At 34.5% G+C, this 13,528-nt stretch overlaps 1 pseudogene; it reads right to left on the bottom strand.

Moving 5' to 3' along the window:
* Positions 1-2,697: 2,697 nt before the first annotated feature.
* LOC117034533 (elongation factor 1-alpha 1-like) overlaps positions 2,698-13,528 on the bottom strand; it is a 45,418-nt pseudogene continuing 34,587 nt past the window's right edge.

The following is a 13,528-nucleotide window of genomic DNA, read 5'->3' as shown; positions in this document are numbered from 1 at the left end:
TCCCTTTCAGAAGCTATACAACGACTTGAGCACCTAGTCCACCCTTCAAAGCAATCTTGGAATACTTTTTCTGGAATTGCCATCGGAGCTCTCATGGTATTACCCTTGATGTCCTGAATATCATCAAAGTATCTTCCTTTCAATATTTCCTTTATCTTTGGGTAAAGAAAGAAGTCGTGGGGGCCCAGATCAGGTGAGTAGGGAGGGAGTTCCAATGCAGTTATTTGTTGATTGGCTAAAATCTCCCTCACAGACAGTGCTGTGAGAGCTGGTGCATTGTTGTGATGCAAGAGGCATGAATTGTTGGCAAAAAGTTCGGGTCGTCTAACTTTTTCACGCAGCCTTTTCAGCACTTCCAAACAATAAACTTGGTTAACTGTTTGTCCAGTTGATATAAACTAATAATAAATACTCCCTCTGATGTCAATAAAGGTTAGCAACAACATTGCAAGAAGTTTCCAAATTAATTATGTGATATGCGGGGGCGCGTGCACACTTGTGTGTGTGTGTGTGTGTGTGTGTGTGTGTGTGTGTGTGTGTGTTTGTCTATTTTGGGTTTGGGACTATAAGTATAGGAATAATTTGGGGAAAAAGTCCTAAATAAATAAGCAAACAAATATATGGATGTTTGTCCAGGAAATACAGAATCCAACTAAAAGAATTCCCAATGCCCAAAGCTGGAGTAATTTGAGCAATAAAACAAATAAATAGTACCGGAATTTAACTCAGTGTATAAGAGAATGGACACGAGTCCATATTTATACGAATAGATGATTGAATAAATATATGATTGGAGGAGAATTGTCAAATCTCTCACATAGAAGAATTTTAAATAATTTATATAGAAACTCTACATTTAGGTGGAACATATCTTTTCCATACTTAATTGTTGGCTGAGTCTAATGAATTCCTTTTCAAGATTACAAAATAGAAAGGGAGAAATAAAAGAGAGTTAATTTACAGTGGAAAAAGCAGATAAACATTATCTAAGCCAGATGACGAAAATCAGTATCAACAGTGGTAAGTCAAATTGATAGTACATATTTTTTGATGTAATATGATGAAAATGACACTATACTTAACTGGTCTTCCTCCCCAGAACCCAGAACCCCAGTATAATTGTGAGGGAAAAAATAGACAAATACAAGATTTGGGACATTCTATAAAGTATCTGACCAGTAATCCTTAGAACTGTTAAGATCATAAAAACATGAAAAGTCTGAGAAATTGTCACAGGGAATAGGATCCTCAGGAAACATAAGTATCAACTGTGGTAATGTGATATCCTTGATGGAATTCTGGAACAGAAAAAGGACAGTGGAGAAAATTGAAGAAAATATGACTGAAGTATGAGCTTAATTAATGATAATGTGTCAGTATTGGTTTATCAATTGTGAAAAACATATGATAATAATTTAATATATTAATAATAAATGAAAGTTGGTTTGGAATATATGGAACTGTCTATACTGCTTCATAATAATTCTGTAAATCTAAAACTGTTCTAAATTTAAAAAATACACACACAAACACACACACACACACACTACAAAATTAAAAACAAAACCAAACAACAAAAAAAACCTGAGACAGAAATTAAGACACTTTTACAAATAAATCTGTAAGTCTGTTAAGGTCTGCCCATGGTAAAAATGTACTAAAATAACCTTTCTTTAGTGATGCCCTAACTTCTCCCTGATTTCCTCTGTTGTGCTCCTCAGATCACTCATACCTATATGTCTGGCCCCTTTCAGAAAATAAAAAGATTTCAAAATAACCTGCACTCAAACATTTTAGAGATCTATATATTATTACTGTGAACACCAAACTCAAAGTAGAAAAAATCTTACAAGAGGGAAAAATGTAGGTTATTATTAAATGGTAATTGTCCTTATCATATGTAAATAACATTTTAGTTTACAAAAATATGAATAAATATGCATATCATAACATTTTTAATATTCTATTCACCTTTTAAAAAAATGTAGCCCTGGTTGTCTGACAAGTTAAATAACAACATGTGGTGTGTTAACATAGTTACATTTTGTGATTGACATTTCTATACTTTACTGTAAATCATTCATTTACATTAAGAAAAACAACAATGACAAAGTATTGAGTTGACAATGTGCCTTGACTGTGTCAGATAAGAGAATACAAAAACAAAAGTCTCAGAGTCCACCCAGCACCAGCACTCTTGGATCATTAGGAACCATAACTTGTATTTCCCATATACTGGAGCCACAATGCTATTTTGTAACTATTTAGAGTTCAAGTGCTACATTCTGATCAATGTTTAATCAACATAGTAGATGATAGATTCATTTTAATATTTAAAAATATGTGATGAACTTTGTTTTAATGGGTCTCAAAATTCTGTGACAGAATTTTGGTGAAGTTGTTTCCTTTAAAATGTACTGATTTTAAAAACTAATAACTTAAAAACTGACACACACACACACACACACACACACACTTACACACACAAAATGGTCCACAAAACATTATCCTTTCCTTTTGAAGTTTTTACACTGCATTATAATCATTAACCAGTCTTTTGCTATTAAACTTAAATGGCCAATTGAGACAAAGAGTTCTGAGATCGTTCTTCCACCACTGATTAAGACTGGGGTGGCAGGTATTGGGGATAATATTAATTTAGCCTTCTGAGCTTTCTGGGCAGACCTGGTGACTTTGTCAAGCTCCAGCTGCCTTCTTGTCCACTGCTTTGATGACACCCACAGCAACTGTCTGTCTCATGTCACGAACAGCAAACATCCCAGAGAAGCTCTCAACACACATGGGCTTGCCAGGAACCATGACAATGATGACAGCATCACCAGACTTCATAAACTTTGGGTCATCTTCCAGCTTTTTCCCTGAATGATGATCAGTCTTCTCCTTCAGTTCAGCAAATTTGCAAGCAATGTGAACTGTATGACAATCAAGCACAGGTGCATATCTGTCACTGAACTGGCCTGGATGGTCAGGATAATCACCTGAGCCACGAACCCAGCTGCCTCTATTGGTGGGTCACTTTTGCTGTCATCAGCCACATTGCCACTATGAACATCTTTGACAGACACATTCTTTTTTTAAAAAAAACTTTTTTTAATTAATTTCAGTTGTATGAAACAACATAATAGTTAAACATTTATCATTCATATCCCTCGCACAGTGACAACCCCCCTTCCCCCATCCACTATCCCTCTGACACACCAAACAGCCATTACATTTCCACTGTCTCTATTCCTAATGCTGTACTCCACTTCTTGTAAATATATATATATATATATATATATATATATATATATATATATATGTATATATATATATATATATATATATATATATATATATATATATATATAAAATTGATGTTGACATTCATTATTGTTCAGCTTCAGCTTCAGGTGTACAGTGCAGTGATCAGGCATCTACATCATCCCTGAGGTGGTCTCCCTGGTGAGACAAGTGTCCATCAGATACCCTACAAAATCTTTACAACATTATTGATTATATTCCCCAAATTGACTTTCATATCCCAATGGTAGTCTTGAAGTTACAGATAGTGCTTTCTAATCCCCTCACATTCCCCCACCCCTCCTCCCATCTAGTAACCCTTAGTTTTTCCTCTATGTCTCTGAGACTGTTTCTGATTAGTTCATTCATTTATTCTTTTCTTTAGATTCCACATATAAGTGAGATCATATGGTATTTGTCTTTCTCTGTCTGACTTATTTCACGTTTTAGAAAAAAGGCTCCTCATGTCCTCTGCCCATTTTTTATTTATTTTTTTTTTCTGAGTTGAACTGAGTGAGTCTTTTTAATAAATTTTGGATATTAACCCCCTATTGGATAAATCATTGGCAAATATCTTCTCCCATTTAATAGGATCCCTTTTTGTTTTATTGATGGTTTCTTTTGCTGTGAACAAACTTTTTAGTTTGATGTAATCCAACATGTTTATTTTTTCTCTTACTTCCCTTGCCAGAGAACAAATCCTAAAAAAGATAACACTTCCAGTTTGTTTAATCTCTTTTGCTACTCTTTTGAGAGAAGATATAATGGAATTATTTTGACTTTGAATGTTATGGTTGGCAGTATGCAAAATGTGTCTCATTATTTCAATTGATGAAAGAAGTAATGCTTAAAAAAGCAAAATGACATAAGTATATCTATAATTATTACTATCACAGAAAATTAAAGAGACTGCATTTTTACATCAAAAGGCCGTTTATCCTGCACAACAGCTTGTGCCTAAGAAATCAAGTTATAAACACACTATACAAATATTTTATTCATGAGGAAGAACTGAAGCCACATATAAACAAGACCACTCATCACCAAATCATCTCAAGAGAAAAATAAAAACCAAATCTAATATCATGGAAAAATAAAGTGCTCTAGAATCTAGATAAATCCAAATTAACCTAATATTTCCATGAATTTGTGAAATAGTCTTTATGAGTAATTGATACAACCAAAAAACTCATACCAATTTTATTTTAATGTTTAAAATGACACCTACATAGAAAATTTCATTTGAAATATATTGTATGAACAAGTTCTCAATTTACCATAGACACCATTAATGTGATTCCTAACATTTAGTATAATTATTATAACAGTTTATTTGTTTAATAGTAGGACTTGTTTTCTATTAAACCATTTCCTTAATATAGCTAAATGCTAAAAAATAAGTAGTTTCAAAATTGGGCGAGCAGGGGAAAAGGCAAGGGAACAGAGTGGAGACGCGGCCCGCATCTGCGGCTGTGGGGACGCGGTTCGCATCTGCGATGGTGGAAACGCAGCCCGCATCTGTGGCGGTGGAAATGGGGCTGGTATCCACAGCTGCAGAGATGCAGGGGATCCTTGGACGGAAGAGAGAGCACAGAAGCCAGGAGGACAATATACACAACACAAGAGTCACCTTTGGAGCACACACAGACGACAAGAACGAAGTAGTGCAAGTCAAAAACAAAGGACACATACAACAGAAAATAGCAAGTTCTTAGCAAGAGCTAAGAACTCTAGGGGATCTACCTAATACATCAAAGCAAACACAGAGTGTCAGCCAGAATGGTGAAACAAAGAAACACGTCCCAAATAAAAGAAAAGAAGAAACCTCCACAATTTGAACCAAATGAAATAGAAGTAACCAAACTATCAGAGACAGAGTTCAAACACTGATGGTAAGAATGTTTAAGGAGCTTAGATACGACATAAAGAGGGATATAGAAATTATATGGAACAACCAGTTAGAAATAAGAACACAATTACCAAAATAAAGAACTCACTTGAAGGAATTAACAGCAGGTTAGATGAAGCAGAGGATCGAATCAGCGATTTAGAAGACAAGTTAGCAGAGACACCTAAACAGAACAACAGAAAGAAAAAGAATAAAAAACAATGAAGATGGTTTAAGAGACATCTAGGATAACATCAAGCACAACAACATGCACATCATAGGAACACCAGAAGGTGAAGAGAGGAAGCAAGGGATTGAGAACATATTTGAAGTAATAATGTCTGAAAACTTCCCCAACCTGATGAAGGAAACCAACATACAAGCCCAGGAAGTGCAGAGAGTTCCAACAAGGATAAACCCAAACAGGTCCACACCAAGACACATTATAGTTAAAATGGCAAAGCTTAAAGACAAAGAGAGAATCCTAAAAGCAGCAAGAGAAAGACAGGGGGTTACATATAAGAGAGCCCCCATAAGACTATCAAATGACTTTTCTACAGAAACATTGAAGGCCAGGAGGGAGTGGCAGGAGATACTCAAAGTGATGGAAAACAAACGCCTACAACCTAGATTGCTTTATCCAGCAAGGCTATCATTTAAAGTTGATGGAGAGATAAATAGCTCCCCGAAAAGAATAAGGTAAAGGAATTTATTACCACCAAGCCAGCATTGCAATAAATACTAAAAGGACTTCTGTAAATAAAAGAAAGATGAAAACAATCTAACTACAAATTTAAAAATGGCAATAACTATGTGCATATCAATAATCACTTAAAATGTAAACGGATTAAATGTTCCAATCAAGAGACATAGGATGGCTGAGTGTATAAGAAAGTAAGACCCTTGTGTATGCTCTATAAAAGTGACTCACATCAGATCAAAAGACACAAACAGGCTGAAAGTGAAGGGTTGGAATAGGATATTTTATGCAAATGGAAATGAGAAACTGGAGTTGCAATACTAACATCTGACAAAATAGACTTTAAAATGAAGAACATACTAAAAGACAAAGATGGGCACTATATAATAATAAAGGGATCCATCCGACAAGAGGACATAACCCTAGTAAACATCAATGCACCCAACATAGGAGCACCTAAATATATAAAACAGGTACTGACTGACATAAAGACAGAGATCAACAGTACCACTGTCATAGTAGGGGACTTCAACACACCTCTGACAACAAGGGACAGGTCTTCCAGACAGAAAATCAATATGGAAACAACAGCCTTAAATGATACATTGCACCACTTGGATTTAATCGATATTTTCAGAGCATTTCACCCCAATGCTGCAAAATACACGTTCTCAAGCGCACATAGAACATTTTCCAAGATAGACGATATGTTAGGCCACAAAACAAGTCTTGATAAATTTAAGAAAATTGAAATCATACCAGTTGTCTTCTCTGACCACAGTGCTATGGAATTAGAAATGAACTACAGGAAAAAAAAAAAAAAAGAAAAAAAAAGGAAGACACACCAATTCATGGAGGCTGAATAACATGTTACTAAATAATTAATGGGTCAAGCAGGAGATCAAGGAAGAAATGAAAAGACATCTCCAGACAAACGGAAAAGAAAACACGATGATCCAAAATCTATGGGATGCCGCGAAAGCAGTCCTAAGAGGGAAATTCATAGCAGTGCAGGCCTACTTAAAGAAACAAGAAACATCACTAATCAACAGTTTATCTTCACACTTACGGAATCTGGAAAAAGAACAGCAAAATAAGCCCAAAGGGAGTACAAGGAAGGAGATAATAAAGATCAGAGCGGAAATAAATGAAATAGAAACCAGAAAAACAATACAAAAGATCAATGAATCCAAGAGTTGGTTCTTAGGGAAGATAAACAAAATTGACAAACATTTAGCCAGACTCATTAAAAAAAAGAGAGAGAGAGGACCCAAATTAATAGAATCAGAAATGAAAGAGGAGAAGTGACACCAGACACCGCAGAAATACAAAACATTTTAAGAAATTACTATTAGCAAACTATATGCTAACAAATTTGACAATCTGGAAGAAATGGACAATTTCCTAGAGGCGTTCAACCTTCCAAGGCTAACTCAAGAAGAAACAGAAAACCTGAATAGACTGATTACCACCAGGGAAACTGAATCAGTAATCAACAAACTCCCAACAAACAAAAGCCCTGGACCAGATGGCTTTACTGGCGAATTTTACAAAATGTTCCAAAAAGAATTATCAGCTATTCTCCTCAAGCTCTTCCAAAAAATCCAGAAGGAGGAAGACTCCCAAACACTTTTTACGAAGCCACTATCACCCTGATCCCAAAATCAGACAAAGATACCACAAAGAAATAAAACTACAGGCCGATATCTCTAATGAACATAGATGCAAAAATCCTCAACAAAATATTAGCGAACAGAATTCAGAAATACATTAAAACATCATACACCATGATCAAGTGGGATTCATCCCTGGTATGCAAGGGTAGTTCAACATCCGCAAATCAATTAATGCGATACACCACAGTAACAAAATGAAAAATAAAAATCACATGATCATATCAATAGATGCAGAAAAAAGCATTTGATAAAATCCAACAGCCATTTATGATAAAAACCCTTATGAAAGTGGGAATAGAGGGATCATATCTCAACATAATAAAGGCCATTTATGATAAACCCACAGCTAACACCATAGTCAATGGGGAAAAGCGAAAACCATTCCCCCTAAGATTAAGAACAAGGCAAGGTTGCCCACTTTGTCCACTTCTATTCAACATAGTGCTGGAAGCTCTAGCCACAGCAATCAGAGAAGAAAAAGAAATAAAAGGCATCCAAATTGGTAAGGAGGAAGTAAAACTGTCATTATATGCAGATGACATGATACTATATATAAAGAACCCTAAAGACTCCACCAAGAAACTATTAGAGCTGATGGATGAATTTAGTAAAGTAGCAGGATACAAAATTAATATTCAGAAATCAGTTGCATTTGTATATACCAATAATAAAACATCAGGAGAAATTAAAAAGGAATCCCATTTACAATTGCTCCAAAGACTATACAATACCTAGGAACAAATTTAACCAAAGAAGTAAAAGATCAGTACTCAGAAAATTATAAGACAATGAAGAAAGAAATGAAAGAAGATACAAATAGATGGAAACACATACCATGTTCATGGATAGAAGAATTAATATAGTTAAAATGTCCATACTGCCTAAGGCAATATACAGATTCAACGCAATTCCTATCAAACTACCTGTGACATTTTTCACAGAAACAGAACATATAATCCTAAAATTTATATGGGACCATAAAAGACCCTGGATAGCCTCAGCAATCTTGAGAAATAAGAACAAAGTGGGAGTTATAACAATACCTGACATCAAATTATACTACAAAGCTACAGTAATCAAAACAGCATGGTACTGGCATATAAACAGACACATAGATCAATGGAACAGAATAGAGAGTCCAGAAATATATCCATTCCTGTATGGCCATTTAATCTACGACAATGGGAGCAAGAATGTACAGTGGGGTAAAGACAGTCTATTCAATAAATGGTGCTGGGAAACCTGGACAGACAAATGTAAAAAAATGAAGCTGGACAACCTCCTTACACCATATACAAAAATAAATTCAAAATGGCTTAAAGACTTAAATATAAGATCTGAAACCATAAAATACCTAGAAGAAAAAATAAACATATGGGATTATATCAAACTAAAAATTTTTTTCACAGCAAAGGAAACCATCAATAAAACAAAAAGGGATCCTACTGAATGGGAAAAGATATTTGCCAATGATATATCTGATAAGGGGTTAATATCACAAATTTATAAAAAACTCACGCAACTCAACTCCAAAAAAACAAACAACCCAATTAAAAAATGGGCAGAGGCCATGAAGAGAAATTTTTCTAAAAAGGACATACAGATGACAAACAGACATATGAAGAAATGTTCAATCTCACTAACCATCAGAGAAATGCAAATAAAAACCACAATGAGATACCACCTCTCCCAGGTCAAAATGGCTATCATCAACATATCAACAAACAACAAGTGCTGGAGCAGATATGGAGAAAAGGGAATGTTTGTACACTGTCGGTGGGATTGCAGATTGGTGCAGCCACTATGGAAAATAGTATGGAGGTATCTCAAAAATCTGAAAATGGAACTACCTTATGATCCAGCAATTCCACTCCTAGGTATCTATCTGGAGAAATCCAAAACTCCAATTCAATAATCTTTATGCACTCCTATGTTTATTGAAGCACCATACACAATAGCCAAGACATGGAAACAACCGAAATGCCCATCGGTAGGTGACTGGATTAAGAAACTGTGGTACATTTATACAATGGAGTATTACGCAGCCATAAACAAGAAAGAAATCTTACCATTTGCAACAACATTGATGGACCTAGAGAACATTATGTTAAGTGAAATAAGCCAGACAGAGAAAGACAAATACCATATGATCTGACTTATATGTGGAATCTAAAGAAAAGAATAAGTGAATGAACTAATCAGAAACAGTTTTAGAGACTTAGAGGAAAAACTGAGGGTTGCTAGATGAGCGGGGTCGGGTGGGGATAAGGAGGAAGGAGAGGGGATTAGAAAAATGTTGGTAACCACAAGATGGCGGCGGGGGTTTGAAAATTAATTTGGGGAACGTAATCAATACTGTTGTAAAGAGTTTGTAGGGTATCCGATGGTCACATGTCCCATTTGGGAGACCACCTCAGGGATGATGTAGATGCCTGATCACTGCACTGTACACCTGAAGCTGAACAATAATGAATGCCAACTATAATTATATATATATATATATATATATATATATATATATATATATATGTTTGTGTATATATATACATATATACACAAATATACATATATGTATATATATGTATGTATATACTTACAAGAAGCCGAATACAGTATTAGGAATAGAGACAGTGGAAAAGTAATGGCTCTGTGTGATGTCAGAGGGATAGTGGATGGGGGGAGGGGGTTTCACGCAGTGTGAGGGATATAAATGATAAACGTCTAAGTATTACTTTGTCTTGTGCACCTGCAACTAATAAAAAAAAAGAAAAAAATGAAAAAAAAATGAAAACACACTTAAATTTTGGCAAAACAACAAAAAAAATAAGTAATTTCAAATATGTTTTAAATATTTGAATGAAAATACATAACAGTTTATTAATGAGAATAACAGGGCATTTCAAATACACTTTAACCTTTGAGGTTGATATTGTGTATAATAATTATGTTGTCTAAAAAATAAAAGAAACAAAATGAAAATAAAAAGCCTCTCCTGGAGACCACTGGCCAGACAGAACATTGAACTAGGGAGATCATTGTCTGAGATTGTACACTTCTTTTTACAATATATACTTACTTAGTGAGAATTTAAAAATTAGGAAAGTCTTTGACTCTGTAATCATTTGGGTATTCACCCTAAGCATCTTACATATGGTATGTGGACAATACCATTTTCTATGCATTAATTAATCATCCATAATAAGAAGAATCTCAGATCTTTAGCAAGGGTTTCACTTGCTAAATTCCCTAGTAATTCAGCAATTTTTGTTGTCAAAATAGCATTAAAAATGCCTTCACCAACTATTTCAAGTGTAGTAGCTCCCCCCCATCCATTCTGAGGTAGTGGCTGAATTACTGTAGCCGGTATTATGAAATTCATGTTTCGAACATATAAAAATTAAGACATTTTCTGATAATTTATGGAAATCAATCAGATCCTTTGCTTTTGTTCCTAAATAAGTATCTGCCTTAGACGTTAATCTCCCCTCAACCTGTACTTGACTTAAACATTACACTGTTAAAATCTGGTTACTTTTCCATTGAACTACCTGTCTTTGAGGTGATAGAATTTATACCTCTCTGCTGAAAATCTGTATACTTTTCAAGTAATTGGAGAGGATCAGGTTTTGAAATCCCTTATCTGCCACAGTTCTTCAATAAATGAAAATTTAACTAATGTGATACCTGAAAAGGAAAAAAAAAATACCATAATGGTGTTCCTACCACCAGTGAAATTATTCCAAGTGTCATGAATGTTCATTGTCATTGCTGAAAGTTTTGTCATATGATCAGTAAATAGGCCCAACTGCAAAACTGGGAAAATAAATTAGATAGACTATATAGCATGGATAAGTCACTGAAAAGAAGGAAGTAGTACAGTTTGGGAACTGAAAGGCACATTTTTCTCCTCTAATTCTTGTGATTCCCACAGTTAAAGAACAATGCCTCTCATGCATTTACAATCATGATGTAGTTAAAAAAGATGTCTCTTCTTACATTTTATATAGACAACCAAAGAAATAGATATCAGCATATGAATCCTGGGTAGAAAATGGATAGAGAATGTAAATGTTTCTTGTGTAGACAACTGGAACTATTTTACTGTAAATAAAAAATTGTTCACTCATCTTCCTTTGGCTGGTTATCTTCCATGGGAAATGTTATGGTAGTCAATGAAATCTCAGAATATTTTCTAGACCTATTAAAAAGGAAATATAAGAAGTACTCAATAATCATTCAGGTTTTTTTCCGACCATGCTGGTTTTTCATTCATACTATTCTTCACTGATCTGCATGGCTCTGCTACTCTATTACTCAGATATGCTCCCTCTGCTATTTGCACTTACTCTTCATTTCTATTGTATTTTTTTTCATGTGTTTCTGCATTAATAGCTATTAATTGTTCTTACATGTGATCTTACAAATTCCTAAAAGTAGTATTCAAAATTAATTCACCTTGCAGAATTTAAATAACTTCCCTTCCTTAAGATACAGATTCTTATCTTAATCTATTTTCACTACTGTAATATATAGGGGATAATGATGTCTACTCTCATCTCACCTTTATTTTTAGATTCAATTTTAAAAGGATTTCCTTAAAATTAATTGGCTTAGATCCAAATGCAGTGAATTCAGTGGCTAAAATTACAGTTTTACATATTTACCATGGGGATACATTTTTATTCTGTTCACTCTCAACCTTTGCCAGGAACTCTTCTAAAAAGAAGAACTGGAATTAAGCATTCTTTCCCTACATATTTATCCTTATACACGTTGGAAAGGCAGTATGTAGTAAGTTCCTTGATATGTGTTTTCTGGGTTTTGTGAAGGTTTGTTGACTAATTACTGAAGAATATTTTATTGGTACCTGAAGGTGAGCAAGCAGGAAAATTACTTTGGTTCCCATTCAATTAACTAACCTACTTTTTTCCAGGTATGTAAGTTCGAGCTTTCTTCAAAGCATAGTTGCAGGTAATGCAAGGGACAGAAAATAAGGGATATGAGTCAGGCTGCAAAAACAAACAATGCCTAACAACCTATGATAGACTGAAGGAAGAAATCACAAATTATCAGCAAGATGCAGTTGGAACTAGGCTGGAAGTAAACAGTCAAACAAACAATATGTCTGCCATGATAAAGAGCATAAATTTGAACAGATGTCACTTCTACAGCAGCAGCAGGCAGACTAAACAAACTTACCTTTGGATGAATCCCAAGGGAGAGGAAGAAAATACAAAGCCTGTAGAAGCACAGTGTCCAGCAGCATTCCATAGTAATTTTGCCTAAGCCGGGTAGAAAGAAACAAACAGCAGTTGGTTAAAAAGTAAAACTAACTAACTAAACAAAACTCATACTGATCAAATGAACTAAAAGTAGGACTTTTATGAAATAAGCAATATCAACTCCAGTCTGAAATAAAAGAAAAAGAAAGATGTATGTAAGATGCTCATTTATCAATCTCCATATATCATGACATTGATTCTGTTAATAAAGGTACTATTGTGTCATTAGATAGATGGTGTTATGAGGAAGTACCAGAAATATTTATGCATCTCAGAAATAAACCTAATATAAACCTAAGGATGCAGAGTACTTTGATATTCATCTATATTACTTTGTACAGTCTGGTTATGGAACTGGAGACAACAGTGAAATGAAATGATTGCATAATATAGATGAATATCAAACTATATATACATATATATATATATATATATATATATATATATATATATATATATATATATTTCAGGTGTACAATTCTGTATTACATCATCTATAAATCCCATTGTGTGTTCACCACCCAGAGTCAGTTCTCCTTCCAACACCATATATTTGATCCCCTTTACCCTCATCTACCACCCCCCTCCCCCCTTACTCTCTGGTAACCACTAAACTATTGTCTGTGTCTATGAGTTTTTGTTTCTCATTTGTTTCTCTGTTCTTTTGTTGTTTTTGGTT

Source organism: Rhinolophus ferrumequinum, chromosome X (assembly GCF_004115265.2).
Source record: "Rhinolophus ferrumequinum isolate MPI-CBG mRhiFer1 chromosome X, mRhiFer1_v1.p, whole genome shotgun sequence".
NCBI classification, from domain to species: Eukaryota; Metazoa; Chordata; class Mammalia; order Chiroptera; family Rhinolophidae; genus Rhinolophus; species Rhinolophus ferrumequinum.
This window is presented reverse-complemented; position numbering and strand designations above follow the sequence as displayed.